The 12,628-nt window shown below is 34.5% G+C and overlaps 1 protein-coding gene across 2 annotated transcripts in view; it reads right to left on the reverse strand.

The window, feature by feature from the left end:
- Positions 1–608: 608 nt before the first annotated feature.
- Positions 609–12,628, reverse strand: part of LOC110108816 (peptidyl-prolyl cis-trans isomerase CYP28, chloroplastic) — a 41,724-nt gene continuing 29,704 nt past the window's right edge. For both annotated transcript variants that reach the window (XR_002304511.2, XM_020839637.2), the window contains exon 3: positions 609–897. The gene's annotated coding sequence lies outside the window, so the exon portion shown is untranslated. The remainder of the gene's footprint in view (positions 898–12,628) is intronic.

Here is a 12,628-nt window from a genome sequence, read left to right on the forward strand (position 1 = left end):
TAAAAACACTTGCATAATTAACATCACACCATAAGTCAATGCAACAACCCTTGCAATATTTTGGTTGCATGTAAAACATATCACGTTACTTTTAAGGAACGGCCTAGCTTTAACATATTCTTCATAATTGTTCGGCAAATTTTATGTTAATTACCAACTATCTAACACAACCCTCTACTTCTCCATCCAAAATGTCCTACGACCCAACAACAACAATGTTTAATGCACTTGTCTACCATAAGTATCAAATAATCCTTCAAGCAAATCTATGTCACTTGAGAATAGTAAAACTTGCATCAAGTCTACAATTTTCCTCTTGAAAGAAAGTCAACTATCCTCATTTAAAGTGGTTGGATTCTATGTGGAAGAATTTTGTTATCACATGTTAAGGCTCTAATTTTTTTCCCAAAGGGGAGTTAATTATCCTCAATTTGTTATAACTCATGCAAATAATAATTTTTGTCCCACCGGCAGGAAGAAGTGTAAGGGTGGTATTCATAAAAAAGGAACTAAATATCAGGTAAAAGTTATTTTAAGTATTTAAAAACTTTATTTTATTTTTAAAAATGAAAGCAAAAATAAAATTAAAAAAGTACAAATCAAATATCTTTTTTTCTAAAAGCCCAAATAAAAAAGTTGATCCTAAATGACCCTAAGAGAAACTATGAACAAGATCTTCTAAAACAGAAACACAATTGGGTGTTTGATTACCAGAAATCACCAAATGCTCCATCAGGTGAAAGAACATTGCACTCAATAAAATTACAAACAAATTACATTCCATTTGCAAGACATTTGTTACCTTAGAATGACTCCCAAAGACTCCAGCTTGTAAAATGTTTAGGAACTTCCCCCATCCCAGGCTCAAGTACAGAGCTGATTTCAGGTCAGAAAAACCTGCAAAGCATAGATCATAGATCAGCTGCTGCATTAGCAAATAGAAAACTAGACCTGAATCAAATGACACCTGTGACCAAGAAGAACTAGTAATCATTCAAAAGGACTAATATTTCCAAAGTATGTTCATAAAGGAGCTGCTTGGAGAGAAGAGATCAGTGAAAACGAACAATATTAAGGGGGAAAAAAAAAATCTCTGATGACTTCTACAAGACAAAAATGATAGAAGTTAGGAGGCAAGAAGAGACCACACGTGAACAACTGATTATAAGGAACATGAGCACAGGTGTTAACTTTCAGGTTAAGAATGTCAAAGTCTGCATATCCGAGCACCCCGGTGTTGAGTTCTCGAATGCCCCAGCGTTGAAAGATAGAGAGCAAAGCACCGCATCGGTCGAGATATGATGCCGTAAAGGGTCAAGAAAGAGACTAAGCACCGTAACACTGAGTGTTTAAGAGCTGCAGCATTGTCAAACAGAGACTACAGCATCCTAAATTGGCCGCAGCGCTGCGAGACGGATTGAACGGTTATTCTTTCTCGTTTTCTGAAGGGTTGCATCCCTTCGAATTATTTTCTTAGATTTCTCTTGTATTTTCAGTTAGGGGAAGTGTGAGAATAGTGCATGTGAGAAAAGAAGTAGAGAGAGAGAGAAGAGAGATATGTACCTTTTCTCTCAATTTTCATAATGGATTTCTTGGTGTAGTGCAGCTTCATGGTTTTTTCACTATTTTGGATTTTTCTACATTAAATCCAAATGTCCTTTACTTTTTTGTTGCTTTTACTTCTTGCTTGTCTCGTCATTGCAGTGTTTACTCTTCCTCATCTCTCCCCAACAAGATATAAGACAAATTTTAGACCCCTTGTACACACTGTGTGCAGGCTCTTGTAAACATTGTATACAACCATATACACATATATCACTAAAAAAATATTATTCCAAGCTTCTAAAGTATTTATATAAGGCAAATTAATACACATATTGACCTTTTCTCGTTGCAGATGTACATCCTCAAGGTTAATTTCCGTTGTAGACCTTGAACATTTAGAACTTTCTAAAACTCTTTAGCAGAGATATTACACAATGAAGTCGAGAAAATTTTGAAGATGTTAAACATATTTCAATTTAACGAGTTCACTATATTTCAGTAAAATATACCCCCGATCTACATGCTGCTCTCATTTTGAGATATGTCCAAGCAAGCATTCATGATCAAAGAGGCATGGGCTATGATTTACCACAGACAAAGTGGATTTAATGACTAGTTTGCCAAACAATGTTGAATTGATATACTAAGAAACTAAGACATTAACCAAATCAACCCTCTACTTCTTCATCCAAAACGTCCTACGACCCAACAACAACAATGTTTAATGCACTTGTCTACCATAAATATCAAATAATCCTTCAAGCAAATCTATGTCACTTGAGAATAATAAACCTTGCATCAAGTCTACAATTTTCCTCTTGAAAGAAAGTCAACTATCCTCTTTTAAAGTGGTTGGATTCTATGTGGAAGAAATTTGTTATCACATGTTAAGGCTCTAATTTTTTTCCCAAAGGGGAGTTAATTATCCTCAATTTGTTATAACTCATGCAAATAATAATTTTTTTCCCACCGGCAGGAAAAAGTGTAAGGGTGGTATTCATAAAAAAAGGAACTAAATATCAGGTAAAAGTTATTTTAAGTATTTAAAAACTTTATTTTATTTTTAAAAATAAAAGCAAAAATAAAAAATAAAAAAAGTACAAATCAAAATTTTTTTTTCTAAAAGCCCAAATAAAAAAGTTGATCCTAAATGACCCTAAGAGAAACTATGAACAAGATCTTCTAAAACAGAAACACAATTGGGTGTTTGATTACCAGAAATCACCAAATGCTCCATCAGGTGAAAGAACATTGCACTCAATAAAATTACAATCAAATTACATTCCATTTGCAAGACATTTGCTACCTTAGAATGACTCCCAAAGACTCCAGCTTGTAAAATGTTTAGGAACTTCCCCCATCCCAGGCTCAAGTACAGAGCTGAAAAACCTGCAAAGCATATAGATCATAGATCAGCTGCTGCATTAGCAAATGGAAAACTGGACTCGAATCAAATGACAACTGTGACCAAGAAAAACTAGTAATATTTCCGAAGTATGTTTATAAAGGAGCTGCTTGGAGAGAAGAGAACAGTGAAAACGAAAAAATTTAAGGCAAAAAAAATCTCTGATGACTTATACAAGACAAAATGATAGAAGTTAGGAGGCAAGAAGAAACCACATAAACAACTCCTTATAAGGAACATGAGCACAGGTTTTAACTTTTCTGGTTAAGAATGTCAAGTCTGCTTTTTGAATTTTTGAAATATCTCTGAAACCATTAAACAATACAGAAGTATCCTTATTCCTTAGCCCCATATATAGCCCAAGCAAATGAGTTGAGCAGTGATTTAAGGGAATTCACCTGTAGATAGACGGGGTAAAATTGCTTCGGTCAGGGCAGGCTTTCCACCTTACGGGTGCAGCACCAATTAAGGAATCCTTCCGGGCGCCCCAAGCCCAAGCTCATTAGCCAAGCAAAAAACTCACGATATAACTAAAATTAACTTATCAATTTATTAATAACTAAGCTATCATAAATGCCCTATCTATCAATTTGGATAAAAATATGCAAATAAATTGTTTACTTCTTAAGCTATTAGGAATTTAATCATGTCAAACTAATTCCTCTCCTGCACTTCCACTGAAACATTGAAGCACCGCGGTCCATCACCTCGGTCCATCACCACTCACATCACATCTATCTTGACATCACTTGCTTTGCAAGGACTCCAATCCTTAGTTGACACATATTTTTTAGTGAATTTCCGTTTAGCAGCCACGTGAATTTTTTTAATAACGCGTGACCCGACGACCCGCCCAACATTTACTTTTTTTTTTACCAGCACAAGACCTGACCTGAGAAAGAGGTAATATTAAAAAAAAAGAAGCTGATGCATTGTGTTCACTTCTAAAATTGCATGGAAGTACAAAAGTTTTAGGGTTTTGAAGTTGAAATATCATTTTTCATCGTCAAAAAAGATTTACTCTCGTCACCTTCACTCATGTAAGGCACTCTTTATCTTCAAGAAGGTAATGTCCTTCATCGCTCTCTTCATCCTGTTTACTATTTATAGCTCACTGTGACTGTCAAATTAAGTTTAAGATTTTTTTATTTTATGTAAATTTTAAATTTATGTGCCGTATTTATTTCTCAATTATTTCAATATCAACACTTTGAAGGCATGAACGACTAACCAACATTTATTGTTTTAGTTTTCTCTGTAACTGGCATTTCATACAACTTGTTTTATGATCTCCCGTTTTACAATTGAAACCTACATTTACTGTTTTGACTCCACATAGAATAATTTCTTGTTTTACAACCTTCTACAATTTACGTATGTTATGTGTGGAATTTGATTGTGTTGATCAATCTAATTATTCTGTTGTCTAGACCTCAAAGCTTTTCATGTTCGTTAGGGAGTGCGAGGGGGTTTACCCCCTACTTGGGATCAGAATTTTTTTTTTTATATACAACGCCCCAATACTGCATACCCGAGCGCCCCGGTGTTGTGTTCTCGAATGCGCCAATGCTGAATGATAGAGAGCAGAGCACCGTAGCGGTCGAGATATGATGTCGTAAAGGATCAAGACAGAGACTAAGCACCGCAACACTGAGTGTTTGAGAGCTGCAGCATTGTCAAACAAAGACCGAGCTCCACAACACCCTAAATTGGCCGCAGTGCTGCAAGACGGATTGAGCGGTTATTCTTTCTCGTTTTTTGAAGGGTTGCATCCCTTCGAGTATTTTACTTAGCTTTTTCTTGTATTTCCAGTTAGGGGAAGTGTGAGAATGGTGCATGTGAGAAAAGAAGCAACGAGAGAGAGAGAGAGAGAGAGAGAGAGAGAGAAAGAGAGAGAGGTTTGTACCTATTTCTCTCAATTTTTATAGTGGATTTCTTGGTGTGGTGTGGCTTCATGGTTATTTCACTATTTTGGATTTTTCCACATTAAATCATAGTGTCCTTTACTTTTTCCGTGCTTTTACTTCTTGCTTGTCTCATTATTGTGGTGTTTACTCTTCCTCATCTCTCCCCAACAACATATATGACAAATTTTAGACCCCTTGTACACAATGTGTACAAGCTATTATACACATTGTAAACAACCATATACACATATATTACTAAAAAAATATTATTTCAAGCTTCTAAAGTATTTATATAAGACAAATTAATACACATATTGACATTTTCTCATTGTAGATGTACACCCCAAGATTAATTTCTATTGCAGACCTTGAACATTTAGAGCTGTCTACAACTCTTTAGCAGAGATATTACGCAATGAAGTCGAGAAAACTTTGAAGATGCTAAACATATTTCAATTTAAGGAGTTCACTGTATTTTAGCAAAATATACCCCTGATCTACATGTTGCTTTCATTTTGAAATATGCCCAAGCAAGCATTCATGATCAAAGAGGCATGTGCTACAATTTACTGCAGACGAAGTGGCTTTAATGACTGGTTTGTCAAACAAGGTTGAATTGATATACTGAGAAATTGAGACACTAACCAAATATATTGTAATCGATATTAAAAATAAAATGAAGAGCATTGACAAATCAAGCCCCCCTTGTTGTTATTGTAAATATGTAAATCAAATTTATGTTGTCCCCTTTATTTTTTCCAAACAATAACTACAAAACCACAGAAAAGCTCATTAGTATTGCCCAGAATATATATTAGTTCACAAGGTTCAATTAGGCTATAGCCTTTAGGAAAAAAAAATTTAAATTTAAATTAAAATTTTAAAATAATAGGCTATAACCTTTAGGGACTTCTTAGTTCTTCAGATTGATCATATGGCTATGAAATTTGTTGATGATGTCGCCTTAGGTTATATGAGTGGATTTGTTCTTTTGTTAATTGTAAGTCTTCACGGCATCTTCGTCCCTCTAACTATACTATTTTTTTCTAATACTATAAATTGATCATATGTAGATTTGATTTCTGGAGCACACATCCGTTGTTAACCCTACACTAACTAATGCAAGACCCCATTTCCTTCGTTGGAAAAACCACATTTTTTTCTTTCATCCAAGTCTCCGACTTAATTAGAAATCTTAAGGATACCCAAGTTCACAAGATTCCCAACACAAAATAGAATATATAATTCGATGTATTCAACTGACAGTTGACTCACTTATCTGTATAATTTTTTTATTTATTACAATGTGTTATTGAAGAGGAAGGAGCATTGCTCCATAAGATGTTCCCAACCCCACAAACCGTCCCAACACATCCTACCATGTCAACCCGACATCCCGTCTTTCCTCTTATGGCCCGTCTTGCTCACTCTCCTAAGCAAGCCACATGTCTCCCTTCATGATATCCATCTTGCTCATTCTCCTAAACAAGCCCCATATGTCTCCTCTCATGAGACCTATCTTGCTCACTCTCCTGTGCAAGCCCCATCTGTCTTCCCTCATGAAACCTGTACCTCACTCTCTTCAAAAAGCCTAATCACTCACTGAGACATTTCAGAAAGAACTCATTGAAATGCACACTTTCATTGATCTTCTCACAAATGAGATGGATGATATTGGCATGCGGCTTGGGCGGATTGAAATGAAATATGCGCACTTTGAAACTAAATTTGCACATCTTAATGAGACTTTGTTGGAATATGTTGCTTCGTGTAACACAGATAAAACACAATATCCGGCTGCCCCTACTCTCCTTGTTGTCCATGAGATAGAAATTGCTAAGCTTGCTCCCCTGGCTGCCTTTGCTATCCCTACAATCCATGAGATGAGAATTGTTGCCCTGACGGCCCCTATTGGCCCTGTTGTCCTTGTTGTATATGAAATGGGAATTGTTGAGCATGCTACCCTGGCTGCCCTTACTGTCCCTGCTGACCATGAGATGATAGTTGCTAAACAGGCTTAAATACCATAGCAGCCACAAGCTAAAATGGAATGACTTTCAAAGTTCATAAATTTTGCAGTCTTATACACAATACACACGATCCAAATTATCCTTAGGTGTTAACTGGTACTGTATCTAAAACTATCAAGAATAGTGTTGAACAATCAAGGAAGACTATTACAACACCCTACACAGCAGGTCGTCCGACAAAAAGAAATAAGAAAAATATGAAAAAGAATCCAGATATTGAAGTGAGAGAGCCAGCAGCCGCAGAGGAGAGTGAGAAGATAGGAGTTGATGAAGTCATCAATGTGGACTCATCACCTGAAGTAGTTGCCCAAGGATGGATTTTAAGGGAAGAGAGCTTATCAAAGAGTCTGCTCGCTTTAGGGGATTCTTATTTTGAAAGCACTATATGATAAGTAAATTTCAACTATTCATGAATTTTCGGTGTGTACAAAGTTGTATACTGTTTACGAGCTTGTGCACTATGTACAATGTTATACACTGTGTACAAAGGTGTTCCAGATAAGGTAAAAATTGTACACAATGTTTAACTATATTAATAATAGTTGCATGCTAACAAATATATACATTGTTGGGAACATCATAATGTCTAAAGGAAAATTTGACGAATTCATTACAAACAAGTACCTCATTGATGCCAACATAGATGCTTTCACCTCCCTCTTAGCCGAAAAGAATAGGCTATTGTCTGGCATGTATCAAACATTCCTCTATATCTCATGTTTGTATTATGTGAGCAATCATGCATTTATGATTTATAGATTAATTTGTTTTCCTCAAGAATCACCCAAGTTGTTTGATTTATTTCAGACCTACGAAAGACATAATTTCAAAGCAGTAAACAATCTATACATCGAGAATACAAACCAACTTTCAGTCCGAGAAGCCAAATTCATTCTACAAGCACTATGTCACGAACAACACTGGAGACTTCTTGTAGGAGTCCTTAAGGAAAAGGTTTGGCTATTCTTCGATTCTTTGCCCAAAGAATGCACAGAGCTTTTCTTCCTAACGACGTGAATAAACTTCATGAGGACGTGATGAGCTCATTCGATTCAGATATATGAAATTGGCCTATCAAGATTGCCACGTATGCCAACCCAGAAAAATAGCATTAATTGCGACATGTTCGTCTGCAAGTATATGAAAATCCTTGTCCAATATGAAGTTGTCGATTGGGCTGAACATCAAAATTGGCAAGATAAAATGACACAATTTATAGTGGAATTGGCCTATACCTTAATCTATTCTACTGCAAAATAAAAAACTTTATTTTGAATAGTTATCTTTCATTAATTAATTCATTTATAAAATTTTTACATTCATCACTTTATATGACTTTGTGTAATAATCTTTATTTTTATATTAATTTACATTCATCACTGTGTACAATTATATAGCTTTTTAATAAATTTATTTAATCAATTTTTTATATAATGATACTTGGAATAATATTTTTTTTAGAAATATAAGCTGGTACAAATAGTGTATAAATTTGTACATTGTGTATAAACTTGTACGCAGTGGTACAAGTTTTATACATTTTTTTTTTATTGAATGATCCTTGGAATAATATTTTTTACATTCTTCACTATTTAATAATCTTTATTTTTCTATTAATTTACACTCATCACTATTTATATTTATACAATTTTTTTAATAAATTCATTTATACAATTTTTAATTTAATGAAGCTTGGATTAATATTTTTTTTAGTAATATAAATTTACATGGTTTACCACAGTATATACATTATTCTACATAGTGGGTATATAGTTACGACAAGCTTGTACACAATGTATAAATTTGAACACAGTGTGTAAAAGCTGTATACTTTCTTTATTTAATGATCCTTGGAATAATTTGTTTTTGTTATATAAATTTACATGGATAAGCACAATATGTGTATTAGTAACAACTCTAAATGTTAAGTGTTTGCAACAAAAATTAACCTTTGGGATATACATCTGCAACAAGAAAAGGTCAATATATGTATTAATTTATCTTAAACAAATACTTTAGAAGCTTGTAATAATATTTTTTAGCAATATATTTGTACATGGTTGTACACAGTGCGTACATGGCTATCACAAGTTGCTAAACAGTTTGCCAAACTTATACATAGTACATACTAGAGCTAGTACACAGTGTACAACCTTGTACACTATGTACAAGGGGTCTAGAATTTTCCTTATATGTAAACTGTATAAGCTTGTAAAACAAGAAATTATTGTGTACATAGTCAAAATAGTAAATATAGATCTCAATTGTAAAACAAGAGATCATAAAAAAGGGTGTATGAAATGCCAATTATAGAGAAACCCAAAACTGTAAATGTAGGTTCGTCGTTCATGCCTTCAATATGTTGATATTGAAATATTTAATAAATAGAAATGGAACATAAATTTTAAATTTACATAAAGGGTTGCAGTTGGTGATCCGTGGGCAGCAATCCAAGGGCTGCAGTTGGTGATCCGTGGGATATGATTATTATAATTAATTAGATTAAATGTTTTTCCTTTTTCTATTTACTCTCCTAGAATGTATATATATGTAATGATTCCAAGAAATGGAATAGAATTTGAATTTTCCTCTAAATAATTTCTTCATGGTATCAAAGCCTACAAAAATTATAAGCTTTCTTTGAATGCCGGCGGCAAACCTTCCTCCCTTTCATCCAAACCCTCAACTGGCAGTAACTCTCCATCATCCTGTCGATAACCTCTCTTCAAGAATCAGTAGCCCTTGCCCAAAATTCATCTTTTCTTTCAGCCGAGAAAACCTAACCATATCACTGTATAGCAAGATCTCATCCTCCTACCCAAATATTATCAATTTGAACACCGAAAACTCTGGATCTATAGAGAACTCTTCTTCTCTTTCTAGGCCATGGTGTGATCACTGTGCCAAACTAGGACATACAAAGGAGTCATGTTGGAAGATTCATGAAAAATCAAATGATGGGAAGGCAAACAAATCAACCCAAGAAAGCAAAGTGAACTCTGTCAAAACCACGCAAGATCAATCCATCAAAGCTAAAGCCATTCCTTTCACCAAGGAGCATTTAAAGATGCTGAAGTGGCTTAACAACAACACGAACCAACAGTCTCCAGAGCCTACTACCAGCCTACACGCTCACTCAGGTATAAAACAGTCAAAACTTTGGACTATTGACTCAGAAGCATCATATCATATGACAAGAGATATTACACTCCATGACTATCAACCTTATCATTAAAATTAAGTAGTTAAGATTGTTGATGGCTTAACATCCAAAGTTTTAGGAACTGGTTCTACTTTTATCACAGAAGCTATCACCCTTAAATTGGTGCTTTATGTGTTCAATCTTGAGTGCAATCTGATTTTCATTAGTAAATTGACTCGTGATAGTAATTGCTTAATAATTTTCTCCAATAATGTATTTATTTTTCAGGAACTGGATTCAGAGAAGAAGATTAGTAGTGTTGAGATGTGCTCTGGGTTATATTACAACATGACACCCAAAACCATACAAGCCTTAATGGCTACTCCTAAGAATCCCCCTCCTAAGAATCATTCAATTATAAGTCAGTTTGTTAAGAGTCATTCTAGAGTCAGTCAAGATAGAAAGATTACTATGTGACATTATAGGTTAGGTAATCCAAATTTCATGTATCTTGAAAAGCTTATTCCCCATTTATTTATTAATAAGAATCCAAATTTGTTCAAATGTGAAACTTGTCAATTGGCTAAACATACCAAATCATCTTACCCAATTGTTCCTTACTAACCTTGTAAAATCTTTGTCTTGATCCATAGTGACATTTGGGGACCCTCGAGAATTAAAAATATGAAAGTGGAGCAAAGTGGTTTGTGATATTTATTGATGATCATACTAGACTCACTTGGGTTTATTTAATGAAGGAAAAATCTGAAGTTGAAAGGATATTTAAATCATTTCAACTGATGATTCAAAATAAGTTTGATACAAAAATTCAACTCTTAAAATCAAACAATTGGAGAGAGTACTTCTATTCTATCATGAGAGAATACCTATCAAGCCATGGGATAATCCAAGTGAGTTCATATGCGTATATGCCTCAACAAGATGGGGTAGCTGAGAGAAAAATAGGCAACTCCTGGAAGTCGCAAGATATATTATGCTATTCACAAAAGTACCAAAATATCTATTGGGGGGAAGCCATTCTTATTGTTGAATACCTAATAAATAGGTTACATACCCGAATACTAAAATTTGAAACACCTAGACAAACTCTATACAAAGCCTATCCTTATGCTCGGTTCATATCATCAAACCTTCCACCTAAAGTTTTTGGGTGCTCTACTTTGTTCATATCTATCCACAAATAGAAGCAAGCTTGACCCAAGATAAAAAAATATGTCTTTATTGTCTATTATTCCCCAACAAAAAAAGGTTGCAAATGCTTTTGCCTTATTTCTAGGTAAGTATTTGAAACTATGGATGTCACCTTCTTTGAAAACAACTCATACTTCACTAGTTCAATTCAGGGGGAGATTGAAGGAGAATTTCAAACTTGGGAGCAGAATTCCTTATTATACAACCAAACATAGTCCAATCAAAATCAACAAATATCACAAGAAATCTAAACCACAAGTATTTCCCAAGGTATATCTATTATATCTCAAAATCCCCCTTCAAACCTATTACCTCCACCAATAAGTCCTAATCAATCCCTGCAAAGAGTAGCAATTAAGGAACAACAATATGTATACTCAAGAAAAAAGAAAGAAAAATTAGTATATGTCAAGCAGTGAGATACATCTTGCATTTGTCAACTCTACTTCAATGGATCCAGCAATTGTAGAAATTTATACATAGGAGAAAAATGAGGAAGTTCAAAAAGAGAGAGAATCATCAAATGGCAAAAAAGAATCATCCACCAAGCATCCAATCGAAAACTTTCTCTCCTATAGCAGATTATCAGACACTTATCAAATTTTCCTTTCCAAGTGGGATGATGTACAGATTCTGACTAATATTTTGGAAGCTTTGAATCACCCAAGATGGAGACAGGCAGTTAAAGAAGAAATTATGACCTAAAAAAAATCAAACATGGGCGATTATTCATCTCCCACTAGGAAAGAAAGATGTGACTTGCAAATGGGTGTTCACTGTAAAGCATAAGGTTTATGATAGTGTTGATAGGCTAAAAGCTAGACTGGTTGCAAGAGGATTTACTCAGTCTTATGGAATAGACTATCAAAAAACTTTTGCTCCTATTGCAAAGCTCAATCTCATCAGGTTTCTTTTTTCCTTAACAGCAAATTTATATTAGCCCCTGCATCAACTAGATATCAAGAAGCATTCTTGAAAGGGAACCTAAAAGAAGAAATCTACATGAAGATTCCAATAGGGATTCATAAATTTTATGGAAGAGATAAAGCGTGTTAACTATTGAAATCTTTGTATGAATTCAAGAAGCCTCCAAAAGCATGGTTTGGAAGATTCTTAAAGGATGTAAAAGGCCATGGTTTCAAACAATGCCAGGCAGGTCCTACCTTGTTTGTGAAGCAGTTAGAAAGAGACAAGATAGCAGTATTGATTGTATATGTGGATGACATCATTCTTATAAGAAAAGATATAGAGGAAATAATGAAGATCAAGCAGGCTTTGTTTGAAGTAAAAGATATAGGATCACTTAGATACTTCCTTCGTATGGAGGTAGCTCGATCAAACAAAGGTATATTTTTTTCCCAACGCAAGTATGCCTTAGACCTATTGA

Source organism: Dendrobium catenatum, unplaced genomic scaffold (assembly GCF_001605985.2).
Source record: "Dendrobium catenatum unplaced genomic scaffold, ASM160598v2 fragScaff_scaffold_911, whole genome shotgun sequence".
Classification (NCBI taxonomy): Eukaryota; Viridiplantae; Streptophyta; class Magnoliopsida; order Asparagales; family Orchidaceae; genus Dendrobium; species Dendrobium catenatum.